The sequence below is a fragment of the Rhea americana genome, unplaced genomic scaffold (assembly GCF_003343005.1).
Source record: "Rhea americana isolate MKP2758 unplaced genomic scaffold, rheAme1 scaffold_84, whole genome shotgun sequence".
Classification (NCBI taxonomy): domain Eukaryota; kingdom Metazoa; phylum Chordata; class Aves; order Rheiformes; family Rheidae; genus Rhea; species Rhea americana.
This window is the reverse complement of record NW_028187023.1, coordinates 2,641,555-2,654,098: the sequence shown is the minus strand read 5'-3', so window position 1 is coordinate 2,654,098 and position 12,544 is coordinate 2,641,555. Positions and strand designations below refer to the sequence as shown.

Below are 12,544 nucleotides of genomic sequence, written 5' to 3'. Positions count from 1 at the left end.
GCTAGGCCTGCCAGACATAACTTTCTTAGAGCACTGTGTGGATTTGGATATGAGATTCTGCTTTTGCCCAGTACAGAGGCAAGAGTCAAACATGAAGGTAGGATCRAGGTTTCAAAGTCAAAACTTCTCTCCATATGCAGGACTGCAGGGCAGAGGTTGCTGTGAYTCTGCTAAGCATGCTGCAGTCTGTTCATTTCTACAAACTTTGAGCCCAGAACTGAGTTAACCTGGGATGTGGAGAGATGCTTAAACCTGAGGTCTCAGCACCTGTGAGTCAGTCCAGTTTGGGAGTGCATTAATTTACTGAAAAGGAGAAGCATAGTTATGTTACATTTCATCCATAACTGGACCCATCCCTATTATTTTAGCCAGTCGTCACATCCCACGTGCTAGTTTATTGTGAACTCTATCCAGCATGGCTCTTTATAGGTCTAAAGTCATGACAAGTGCCTTCGCAATGACAAATTGGAGAAGGGCTATCCGTTACTGCAATACAGCATGCAAGAGCAAGCTTAAAATATAAGGCCTTATCCCCTCCCAGCCTCAGTCTCCTTGCTCTCTCCTGCTGAGATCTACCCTTGAATAGGCAAACCTTCTCTTTAAAAATACATTAAAAAACCTAAAAGGTGTCTGGCTGAGATGCTGTCAGCTATGCAGAGATTCAAGCTATTTTATTAACCCAGGAAGGCCCTCACAGCAGCTTGTGGGGCTCCCATCACTGCCCCATTCCCCTCTGTTGGGAGAAGTCCCTGTGAGCTCAGGTCTCTTCCCGAGATCCAGGGAGCCAGGCAGGGCTGCTGGAGAGCCCACTGTGCAGCCCACGCTGGCACGACACAAGGGCCCAGCTGCTAATCATGGCCCCCAGATATTGTTATTTAGCTAACGAAGTCCTGGTATATTGTATTTGATACAGTGGTGAAAATTGCTCATTTGCCAGCGGGAAGGAAGCAGGGAGGAAGAGAAAGGGCAATGGATTTTCCCCTATTCAAAACTGCATGCTGCTGAAATAACACTGCATGCTGCTGAAATAACACCCCAAGGGCTTTGCACACAGCGTCAGGACTCCCCAGCCACCAGCAGCAGTTCCAGGTGGGACCCTTGCCTCCAGTGAAAGGCAGGTTAGAAGCCATGCAGAGCTGGGAGGCAGAGGGCTGTTTCTGCCAAGGGCACCAGGTAACAAAGCACGTACTGGTCCTCCCGAGTACCACTGTTCATACTGCTCAGCCTGGACAAAAGTTTKCTTGGAAGAAAATGGGCAGCAGTTCTCAACCTGACCTGTGCCAGGATCCCTTTTCAGGACCTAGCCAGATCCTCTGTCAGAAGCATCCCAAAATCTCTTTTTTCTGTTCCAGTAGCACTGCAGGAGATGGACCCAGAATGGTACACTGGGAACTGTGCTAGTTTTAGCTGGCCTTCTCTGAGGAAACACAGTTGCAAGCATCCAAACCAAGTGGAAAACCAGAGCTCGACTGACTACATGGGCAAGCTTGTAACTGCTGCAGGATGCTCCCTTACACTGCCAGTGACCTTCTCCAGTGTGGCTGTTACTGGTGCCTTCTTCCCTTCAGCTCTGCTGGTCACACATTTAAAATAACGAATTAAACGTAGTCACAAGTCCCAGCAAAGCCRCACGCCAAACGCTCGCTCTCTAGAGCGGGACATTATTGTCCTTGCCAGAGTACCATCTTCAAGGCCTTACACCAGCCATTTAAATCATCCTCAAAGGCCATCCAGTATGGCTCCCACTGTGACCCTCCAGCCCCCCAAAACAGCTTCTATAGGCTTGACTCAGTTCCTCTCTATCTGGGATGAATGCCATTTTTACCCTAGCTTAAAGGATTAATTGAGTTCAAGCCTCTCRCTTTGAGCTATGTCTTAAATTGATCTGAGAGCATCACACTAAACCAGCTTAAAGGTTGCCCCATTACTGAAATCAGTTTGTGTGGCGATGATCTTACTATTGCCCTTAAATCATTAGAATTTGCCTGAAAMTGGAGGTGGCCTTAGCAGAACCGTGACTAGCCCACACAGTGATGAAATGCTAAATGATACAATGGCTACGGGACAAATACATGTTGTGCATCCTCCTACTCCCTACAAAGTAAATATGAAATGCTATCAGAAACACAAAGGATTACTTCAGCATGTCATGTGTGCAGCAGACACAGGAGAGCAAAGAACAAGAAAATGAAACATAACAAGAGAAGACAAACCGAGTTAAAAAGGAACAGAYGGAAAAGGACAGAGGCTTGCAGAACAAGCTGGGGGAAAGTTACCACACTCAGGAAAGTAAAAACTCCAATCCTTAATGGGCAGAGAGAAGTAAATGCTCCAGTTTTTCCCATCTCCCTCCTTTTGTTTTCTTCTATACTTCAGGTTCTTGTACCTGGATCTAGAAAAGAGCTAGAAAAGCTAAGCAGCAGCAGTGCAAGAGCGCAATCAACAGCAAAGGAAGAGAACAGTTTTCTGCTAGCTAGCAGAAAACCAGTCCTATCACTAAGTAACGAAAGTTTGAAAGTCATTTATGATGTGAGGAAGTAGAAAATGAAAGGTCTGAGTCAGTAAGGCTGGGAATGACAAACGAGAATCACAATGAAAAATGTCCACCAGATCTAGAAAATAAACTCCAGCCTCCTGGAAGCTCAGTGGAAGCTGCAGTGAGAGACCACTAGCAAGAAGAGCAATTTTGAGCACRAGAGGAATGCCAGGAATTCCTCAGGCTGAGGCATCACAACGAGAAGCAAAGCACCACTCTTCATATCAGCATACTCAGCACTGCCCTGCTCACTTCGGGACTAGTAACCAGAACTGCTGGAAAAGAGCACAATTACCGCAGTGAGTGAACTTCGGGTGTATAGTAAGGGGGAAGAGAGAGAACAGAGGTGGATTACTCATACAGGAGATAGGGCAGGACTCAAYGGAGGGTTAGCAAATCTGGGGTACAATAGGAGAGAATTCAGAATGATGGAAGAKCTGGCTCTTATCTGGGGTGCAGAGCTGCCTCATACAGTGCAAATAATGAGGAAGAATGTTCTGCAGTGTATGAAAGCAATTAAGATAACACAAATATTCTGAGGCAGAGCATACCACTGTCAAAAGAAATATTTAATTGTAGCAGAGCCACTACAGAGTCCACGGAGATTCATCATCCTCTAGCTGAGGGAGAAAGGCCTGAGTTGGCTCTGTGTTAACATCATATCCTTCTAAATTTGAATTTGTTTTAAATCTGCAGAAAAAAAATGATTTGCTATGGCATCAGACCATTAGGTCAATAACGATTCATCATAAACTGAGGCTCACCCAAATTTCCATTCATAGTTAGGCCACTGCAATATAAATAACAAGCCTGCAAGCTCATTTTTGGCTCAGATGCATTTTTTATAATAATAAAACACTGGAACCAGTGGCCTGGCACTGCCTTACATGGACTAAAATGAAGCTGCCCATTTTTTCCTCCTAAACTGAGCAGAAGTCAAGAAATGGCTATAGCCAGGGCATCTAGATTTAGAAGGGTTTCCATATACTTCTGATTTTGCACCTCCAATGATTTTGTCATTTCTTGACTTCAGTCTATGTGCCATGCTTTCTTGTGGATTTATTGAAGTCAGGAGCTCACAGTTTCAAGTAAGATTCGGAAGACAGTTTATGGACACCACAGAAGTCAGAAAATGAAGAAGCAGGACAGACACTCCTGGAGAGGAAAGCACTTTGGTCCCTTCTCTGAAGAGTGTTTGGCTATAGTTCTAAAAATAATGTTCAGCAGTTTGTTCTCATTCAGATGTTCAAATTTTATTTATTTATTTATTTATTGTATTTTTTCCTCATAGAACTATTTTGCTGTATTTGGGAACCTTTTTTTCTATCACTATTATATTGTTCCCAGTTGGACTATACTTCAAATGCAATGGCCTACCACGACCCCACCTGCTGAAGTACAGCTGAAGTTTAGCTACTAGGGCACAAGCAGCCTTTTCATGGAATTTGTGGTTTAAGAAAGAGGGAGTTTGAGCCTTGGAACACCCGTCAGTAACAGAATTCTTCACAAGAGCCATCTGAAGAAGCAGTGACATGTTTATGTTCACTGTATGTGGTTTGGTACCCCTTGATGTGAAAAGCAACAGGGAGCAGCAGCCAAGGGAGAAATCATGAGGGTCAGGAAAGAAAGGCAGAAACCAAGGAACTCAGTTCCCCAGAAATGCTCTTGTAGTCCTTTATCCCTGAGGCAAAGTGCCAGATCCTTCTGCAGGCTCTTTTGCACAAGTTTGCTGTGTTATACGAGAAGCCCAGTCCACCACCAGTTTATAACTGCATTACWGTCAGACTTAACTAGCAGCCTGAGGCTGGGACACAGATCTAACACCCTTTATTTTCTATTGTCAGAAGTTTTGCTAAAAAAAACCCTATCATTTACTTGCTACATGTTTTCATTGTTAAAAGACAGAGGAGTTTGTTCATACAAAAGCAATACTGCTTTAATACACTGATAGCATTAAACCAGTACCACTYCCCCAGGATGGAGATAGAATTAAGGCATTTCTAGCACTACATTGCCAGGGGAATAAACTATAACCACACAGCAGACATTTGCACCTCCATTAATAGCATCAAAYCCTTTTGGTTAAACAAACAGATCACCCTCAATCAAAATAACAACTCACAGCATGTAAGCAAGCTCTAAGGTTCCAGCTAGCATGAAAGACAAAGATGCATTCAGAGGTTCCTCTTCAGACAGTGTGTAGTAGCTTAGAGAATGAGTCACTTTATGCATCACAGTGGGCATTAGTAAGTATAACTAATGAGGACCATTCACATTTAAGCCTTTCACTGCTGAAGTCTTGGTGTCCCTCAAGCCTGAACAGATGATAGCTGCTCATCTGTCTCCTTGCAACTACTGTCCATCTCCCAAAACAGACGATCAAGTCACCTTACAGTTGTACATGTGTAGCGTAGATGTTGATAGGCAGGCGTGGTTTCAGTAGAGGCAGAAAGGATCACAAAAAGCACAGCAACCTGAATTCCTTCTTGGTCCCCTTCACGTCATGTYGACAGGGCAGCAGAGCTAGTATATATATATATGTAGGGAGCATCTTCTATTCCTTTACCATACCTTGTAATCGAGAACAGTTAAGACTGTGCATCTCTAATGCCATTCCCCAGCATCCATATTCCCAACATCTGTTAATGTCACTATGCCCAYAGTCTAGTGTAAAATGTAGGAAGGAGACTAGAGAAGCTTTTTTTTTTCTTTGCATTATCAAACCAACACATCCAGAGCAYTAAAGTCTTGGGAGTTAAGATGTGCGGTTCTGAATAGACTGTCTAGCTTACCACCAAATCTGTCTAAAAACCTATACTTTGTTCCACAGATGCCCTTACTACTTTTACCATTACTCCTTGTATTCTCCATTTGTAAAATGGAAAGAAGAGCCAGCTAGAGAGTAGAGTATTTCAAAGATCAACCTATACGAAAACTTTCATTTTTTTCCTTAGAAAAAATGCTCTGTTAACTGACTTACAATCTTTCTGCAGAGTAGTCTTGTCTTTTGGCTACGCAAAATAAAGAGTGAGGATAGCACTATTTTATCCAGGGTTTTATCTATCACGGTCTTTTTCCCTCTCTTTAAACTCTAAATGCAGTTCAGGAATTCATGTTGGTAGAAACACATACAGTCATTTTAGCTTCCATTTTTGAAATRGCCAACTCATTAACAGTCTACATATTACATAGTATTTAGAGAGGGCAGGGTGATATTAAATCCTTCCTGGTATCCAGCTCCTCTCCAGCAAGGTAATTACGCATTGCTGCTGAACATGCCCTAATGACAACTCCCAGAGGAGGCTCTGGCTGTGTCTGTAAGGCCACAGCGTGCARCAGCTGGACAAAACTTTCCTCACTGCCACTGGCCAGTGACCCCTCACTCCTCCATCTCTGAGGCTCCCCACTAGCCACATTGCCCTGCTGCTTCTTGCACCCTTCCTATCTCTAGRGGCTTGGAAAATAGAAATAGATATGGCCATTGATAAGTACACAGACAAAGCTATGAAAAGTTTGCTTTTTTTGGAAATGAAAGTTGAACTGAAACCATTCTCATCTTGGGTCACATTGAAATGAATGTTTTTATTTATTTATTTTATTTGGTACAAAAGATTCTGTCTCCAGACAAGGTAGGAAAAGGAGCGGTTCTAAAACTCCTCAGTGAGCTCAGGGCCTGGGTCRCTCCTGAGCAGTGGGAAACCCTTTCCATCCCCTGCTATTGCTTCAGACAAGGTGCTGAACATAGGACCCACGCACACTGCAGGTAAGTATCCCACACTCCTGCACTCTGGAGAGGAATAGCAGGCTTCTGATTTAAAAATAGTAGGTTTGCCTTAGAAAACACCAAAATGGGATTATTGAAGTTACAGGCACACCTTTTTTGCCGACAACTGTTCATCTCAARTTCACCAAGGGTTTGGCTATCACATTTCTTGGTGATAAGAGACTTGCTAGAAAAAGTCTGCCTAACTCTCCTCAAACTATCATAAAAACATCATTGAATTTCACAGGCAACTCTGAAAATATGAAGTGTGAAAAACAAACTGTCTCAAGAGAACCAAGCTCACACTACGCATCTCTATGGTCAGAGAAATTATCCTGAATTAACTAAGCTTTGGCTTCTGTCCAGCACATCAACTCCTACATTCACGTTCTTGCCCCGTCAGATTACATGTGGGGTACTTTGTTCAGTAGGTCCCCTTTAATGCCTTTTAACTCAGAGTTGACGGTGTTTCCTAGGCTTCCCCCTTCCTCTTTGCTTGTGATGCAGATATAGTCCCATAAGGATAAAAGTGAGAAAATAATGCTGGTTTTACTGGCATGTATTTCACATCTTGATTCCAGCTCAATTTGTTCCCCAGCAGTTTATTTATCTTCCTAGAAAAATAAAACTAAACCAAACCAAAAAACAAAAAACAAACAAACAAAAAAAAGATGATACAGGCATTTATAGAAAAACAGGGCTGGAGAGGTTACTGACTCCATCCCCTCTCCCAGTTTAAGCTCTGAGATTTAAAAATGAGTCTTTATTTAGCAAGAGAAAGTTTGTTCATGTCTAGGGGTTTGTTTTTGTATTTCTTCTCTAGGAAGAAGGAATTTTTGGAAAGCTAGAAGTTTCATCTGTAAAAAAGAAAAARAAATCAYTTGGCCCGTGTGTCTTTTGGAAGCACTTGGCTGGGAAAGCAAAGCACAGTGCTAAAATATACTGAGAAGAGGTAAGAAGAGAGAACATGTGCCAAGGTCACCTCCTCAGTGGTAGCAATAGCCAGCTGCACAGCAGTGAAATAAAACCTCTCTCTGATAGAGGATACYACTCACGGCCACATTTTTAAGAGCTATAAAAATCCAGAACAGGCACATATTTATTAAAGCAGCTCACGAGAAGAGCTGCGTGCCAGTCTTGGCAGTGAGTGACTGAAGGGCAAGTAGTGAGCGTGACAGCAAAATGCCGACCTACAGAGTTAGTTAACACATTTTAGCTTCAATTACCACCAAGTCTGTAAGAGGGCAGTACTGATGGTTTGCAGCCAGGGAGCCGGTCAACACCCTTGTAAGGGAGCAGTGAGGCCTGTATCAAGAAGCAATAAGTACCTTAAGGAAGCTTTTCCTCATGACTAGCCCAAACCTCCTTTGTTGACATTTAAGTCCATCATTTCCCATCCTAGCTACAGTAGGCTAGAAAACTGACCATGACAATCCCCCTACTCTTTGCCACAATTTTACATATTTATCTCCTTGTCCCTCAGGCCTTTGTTTCTGCTAAACTGGACAAATAGGGTTCTTTCAGGCTTTCCTCAAGAGCCACATTTCCCAGTTAGTGTCCCCTGAGAGCACAATACTCACCTTCCAGACCAGCAGTTCCCAGGGAGAAGACATCATCAGAAGGATAAGGACTCTTTAAGGCTTCCCTCAGCTGCTTTCCCTCCAAGGTTATGGCAAGGTAGATTTAGAGACGGTTGAGCTTTTTATCCAAGCGCAAGCCTGTCGGCTTTGGAAACTTAAATCTTGTTCCTTGTCCACTGCTGTACACCATCCTGTGAAATTAATTCTTTCCATAAACCCACAGACTAGCTACAGCTAGCAGTAAAATACCTCCAATCAAAAGGAGCTGGGTAGGGATAAGTCTATTTTCAATTGGTGATCATTCCACCCAAGTGAAATAAAGACAATCTACTTTTTAAGAGCATAATGGGAGATGAAAGCTCTTACACCCATCTGTACTCACCCCACCTTCTGCCCTCTTTGTCCAAAGCTGCCACACTGCTGGTAGGAAGCAGCCTTTAGTATTTCACTACAAAGTGGAAACCTCAGAAGCAGTGGAGCACAATTAGGGTGTATGCTGTTAACAGGGTCAAAGCCCAGGGGCATGAAAAATCTTAATTCCTATTTACAGAGCGGGGTGAGGGGGAAGAAGATACCGGGGTATTTTTGAGGGTCTGATACTCAGCACCATCTAGCGGTCATCACCTATGGCTACCACTGCTTGGACAGACTCCCTTTATTGTGTGTATATATATATATATATGTATATACATATATATATAAAAAAGTAGTATTGTAGTATTGTTGTTACCCATTTATCACAGGAAGACTAGAGAGGAAAAGTGTAAAACATTATCCAAATAGCAAAAATCTGACAACACTATGCACATAAACTTACAGCTAAAATTTGGGCTCTCCGTAGCCATTGCTAGAAAAGAAGGGATAAGAATTTTTATTTACAGTACAGTTGAAGGAGAATGTCCTACTCATGTTTTCACAACTTGCCACCAGCAAAGTCCCTCTGCTCTTGTATACGGCTAAATGTYTTGAGAGTCAGCGCACAGAAAACAAAAGGGAAAAGCAATTAACAGAGCTCAGGTAATGCAAAGCACTGTTTGGCATTTTTCAAAGGACTTTCAATTGGAAAGGAATCCTGTTAATAAATGGGAAAGAGTTACATGTCAGATCCCTACAGAGCATACTACAATGACAAACAGCTTCTTAGAGAAACAGTTTTCTGCAGAGGGGGCTTGGCTGCGTACTTCTTCCGTTAAGCTTGCATTTCTGACAGCTGCATCTTGTTCCCAGATACATCACATTTCCACTGAGAAATATAAATGCCTTATCTCTTTTGCTTCTTAACCACTGAACAACCTTTCCATTCTTTAAGTAAAAAAGATAGAAGCCATATTTTATATCCTCTATAGCTGAAGCTAGAGTTTTTCTTGTGCAAGGAGATGGTTTCTTGTTATCTAGAGATGACATCTCTACTTTACAGTAAAAGCCTTAGTACAGTGCTTTCTCCTCCATCTCAGAAGCTCTACTTATCCAAGAGCTTGCAAAGAAAAACAGTACGRCATTTTTGCTCTGCTTTCCATCAGCCAGCATCACTGAAACCCCAGGAAGAAACACTGACTAATTCAGAGAAGAAACAAGTACAGTGACAGTTAAGCAGGATCTGAGGGTGCAGCGCTAACCTTGGTGCAGCAAATCCTTGCCACAGCTGCTTCTGTTCATGGTGGAATTCACAGTGCAAGGGGAGCCCATTTTGAACACACAAGGAATTGTGTTCCATGCATTTTTATTTGTCTTTTGGGGKTTTTTTTTCCTTACTAAAAACTTGACCATGTTTGCTCCCCTGCATTACTCTCTCTACCTGTGCTTTGGTGCTGGGCTAATACAAGAGGGCATGCAGTGGATCCCTTAAGAACTCAGAGAGGAAGCTGTATGTCGTCTCTGCACTTAGTTCAAACTGCCTTCCCCCTTCTGCAGAACAGCATACCCCTGAGGGTGGCAAAGAGCCCTTATGTCACTAACACAATACATAAATGGAAGCCAGGGTTTTTAAAAGGCCCTGATCCCCAAAGAACTAGAGGGCATCAAGGGGATGAGAGTTTTATCAGATCATAGGAATGAGGAAAGCAATAAGGAATAGATCTGGACTACTGTGGCGTTTTCTCAGGCTTGTTCATCTTGATCAGCTCCAGAATAATGTCATATTTATCCTGGCTGTTGTTTTCCCACAGGGGGGTTTGCTGTTTGGTGCCTGGAGGTCTGAAGGGAAGAGCAGATCAAGGAGCAGTGATGGGAACTGACCTATGAGACCAGACAAGAGGTACATCTAAATCATTATAGAAAATGGCACACTGGTGAGGGCCACTGGTGTCTTCATTCTCCCTGAGACAGCGAGCGACAGTGAGCGACAGCATCTGTGTCTGTCYGTCCCAGTTCCTCAAAGGCATTTAGGCATGGGACCAGGACAGTAAGGGTAACAACCCTTCTGAAGGGTAGAAGCTTTTTTCTTTTTCTGTAGGGGTGGGGGGGGGGAGGAAAAAAAGAAAGAAAGAAAGAGTTATTGACAGTGTGAAGTTCCCTAGGGAGTCAAAGCAACAGAAATGCAACAGGTTACCCATCGCTGGCATTAATGACTACCAAACATGGGAAACTGCAAGAAGCTCACAGGGATGCATCATCTTCAGTTCTGTCAGTCACAGATGTGACAGCTGGGACCTTTAAAGATTGTCAAAGGAAGGAAATCAAGGCACTCCAAATGCCAAGTCTGTCGGCAGCATAATTAACCTGTCAAGTGCGATCTGTTCAGAAATGCAGCACTTAACTGCATCTCCAGCTGCCAGACTACTGAAAATGCTGCACACTTGGTACTTCCTGCACCATGCAGTAATGTGTGTTACTGCATGGTTACCACCACAAAAAAAGGCAAACTGTAATGTTTGGAAAGACAAATCAGTTTCTATGCCGTGTGGGAAGGCAAGCCAGCATACCACAGTCTGTACTCCAGCTCCAGYTCTGGAAACATGAACCTGATCATATTCCTAGAAAACCGCAGAGCAAGCCACAACAGCTAGAGCAGCAGGAAAGTTACCTCAAGATTTCCCAGCAGCATTACAAATAATGAATTTTACCACAACAGAGAACAATGACAGAGTAACTTCAAATTACCCCCTTCTTGGGCGACTGCATCTCCACACTCCTAGTGGCGAAGACGAGGGAAGAAGGACCGCAGGCTGACCGTCCTCTCCCTCATCACCCTCTTTCCTCACAGCACAGTCCCCTGCAGGTTTAATTGAGCCAGGTACAGCTCATGCTTGAACCTAGGAAATTTGCACCTAAAATTGATGAAAGAGATCCTGGAGCAAGAACATTTTGACATCATTTTGGCATTGTCATTTGTCACCCCCTACAACCAATTCTACATTGACAGCAGCATTTTGTACAGTGGCAACTTGCATGGTACCTGCTCAGCTTCAAACATGGTTGAAACGGCTGCAGGGGCCTAGACTCTGGAGCACAGCAGCCTGATTCTGCTTCGGACAGGCAGCCACGCAGTCTCGTGGAGATCCTACCTATGAGCAGGGAGGAAAAAAATAGCTGACAACATATCTTAGTATTTTAATTGAATTTTACAATTTACCCTTTGCTTTATCAGAATAAAATCTGCCTTTCAAGCTTCCATCAGGCCTCATATAGACCAGAGGGAATCTGATAGGCACTGAAACATTGGTTTCACAACAGTTCTTCAGGGAATGGAAATAGTGGAGGCAAGTTCTACAGGGAATTCGTAAGCCGAGACAGGTTTGGAGATCCCAGCAGAGGGAGCATGCTCCCCAATAACCTGTAAGGCTTAGTTTGAGGCAAGTAGCATCAAGTGCCATATAAAAGGGCAAAATTCTCTTCTCCATCTCTGGCAGCGCTTCTTGGGCAAACTTACAAACAATAAAATGACAAGTGACTGCAAGAAAAATCCCATGTTGTCAAAGCCAACTCACACAGAGGCATGGCAATTCCCTCCCTGCAGAGGAAGAATGGATGTACCCTGTTTAATGTAGGTAGGTCTCATTATATAGGCAACATACCTGGGGCAACCTAGATAAAATACTCAAGCCACGCAGAATCTAGGCCTTTACTTAAGAAGAGGTAGGTGTATGGCCATCATGACTGGCCAGCATAATCAGGTGAAGGATAGTACCTGAATCCACAGCCACCCTCAGTACTACGATTCAATATTCCTGAACAGACTTGCTACAGCATTGCTTGGAAGTACAGCATTATGGTCAGGAAGGGTTCTTCCATGGCTGATCACTGCCAGACAGACAAGGGGAGGCACAGGAAGAAGTTCAGAAGGTGAAGTCCAAAGGTTACTGTGAAAAAAAAAAATGAGGGAATCACAAGAAGAGGATCAGAGAAAAAGAAAGAAGAGAAAAGCAGGCATGCAGAAAAGAGAAACAGTGGTAAATCTGTTAAAAGAGCAGATTTTTCACTCATTGTAACAATTAGGGACAAAGACATACRCACAAGTTTAATCTATAGACCAGCTTTTTTCCTCCGCAGACCTCTGTATATGCCTGTGTTCAATTAACTCTAATGGGAGGAACGATACTAGTATATTCTGACAATAATGTGAATAACCAGTTTATGCTGACTCTCACAGTAGAACTGCTACTCTCTACCAGATTAGMACAGCAAATGTTCTTGTTATTCATATGCACAACCTATTGAACAGTAAAA

At 43.2% G+C, this 12,544-nt stretch overlaps 1 protein-coding gene across 1 annotated transcript in view; it reads right to left on the bottom strand.

Moving 5' to 3' along the window:
• The window catches only part of EXD2 (exonuclease 3'-5' domain containing 2), a 71,563-nt gene that overhangs the window by 47,202 nt on the left and 11,817 nt on the right, over positions 1-12,544 (bottom strand). Inside the window, exons 9-12 of the transcript XR_014898051.1 lie at positions 12,006-12,177; positions 11,274-11,382; positions 10,115-10,325; positions 7,871-8,070 (exon numbers count right to left, since the gene is read on the bottom strand). The gene's annotated coding sequence lies outside the window, so the exon portion shown is untranslated. The remainder of the gene's footprint in view (positions 1-7,870; positions 8,071-10,114; positions 10,326-11,273; positions 11,383-12,005; positions 12,178-12,544) is intronic.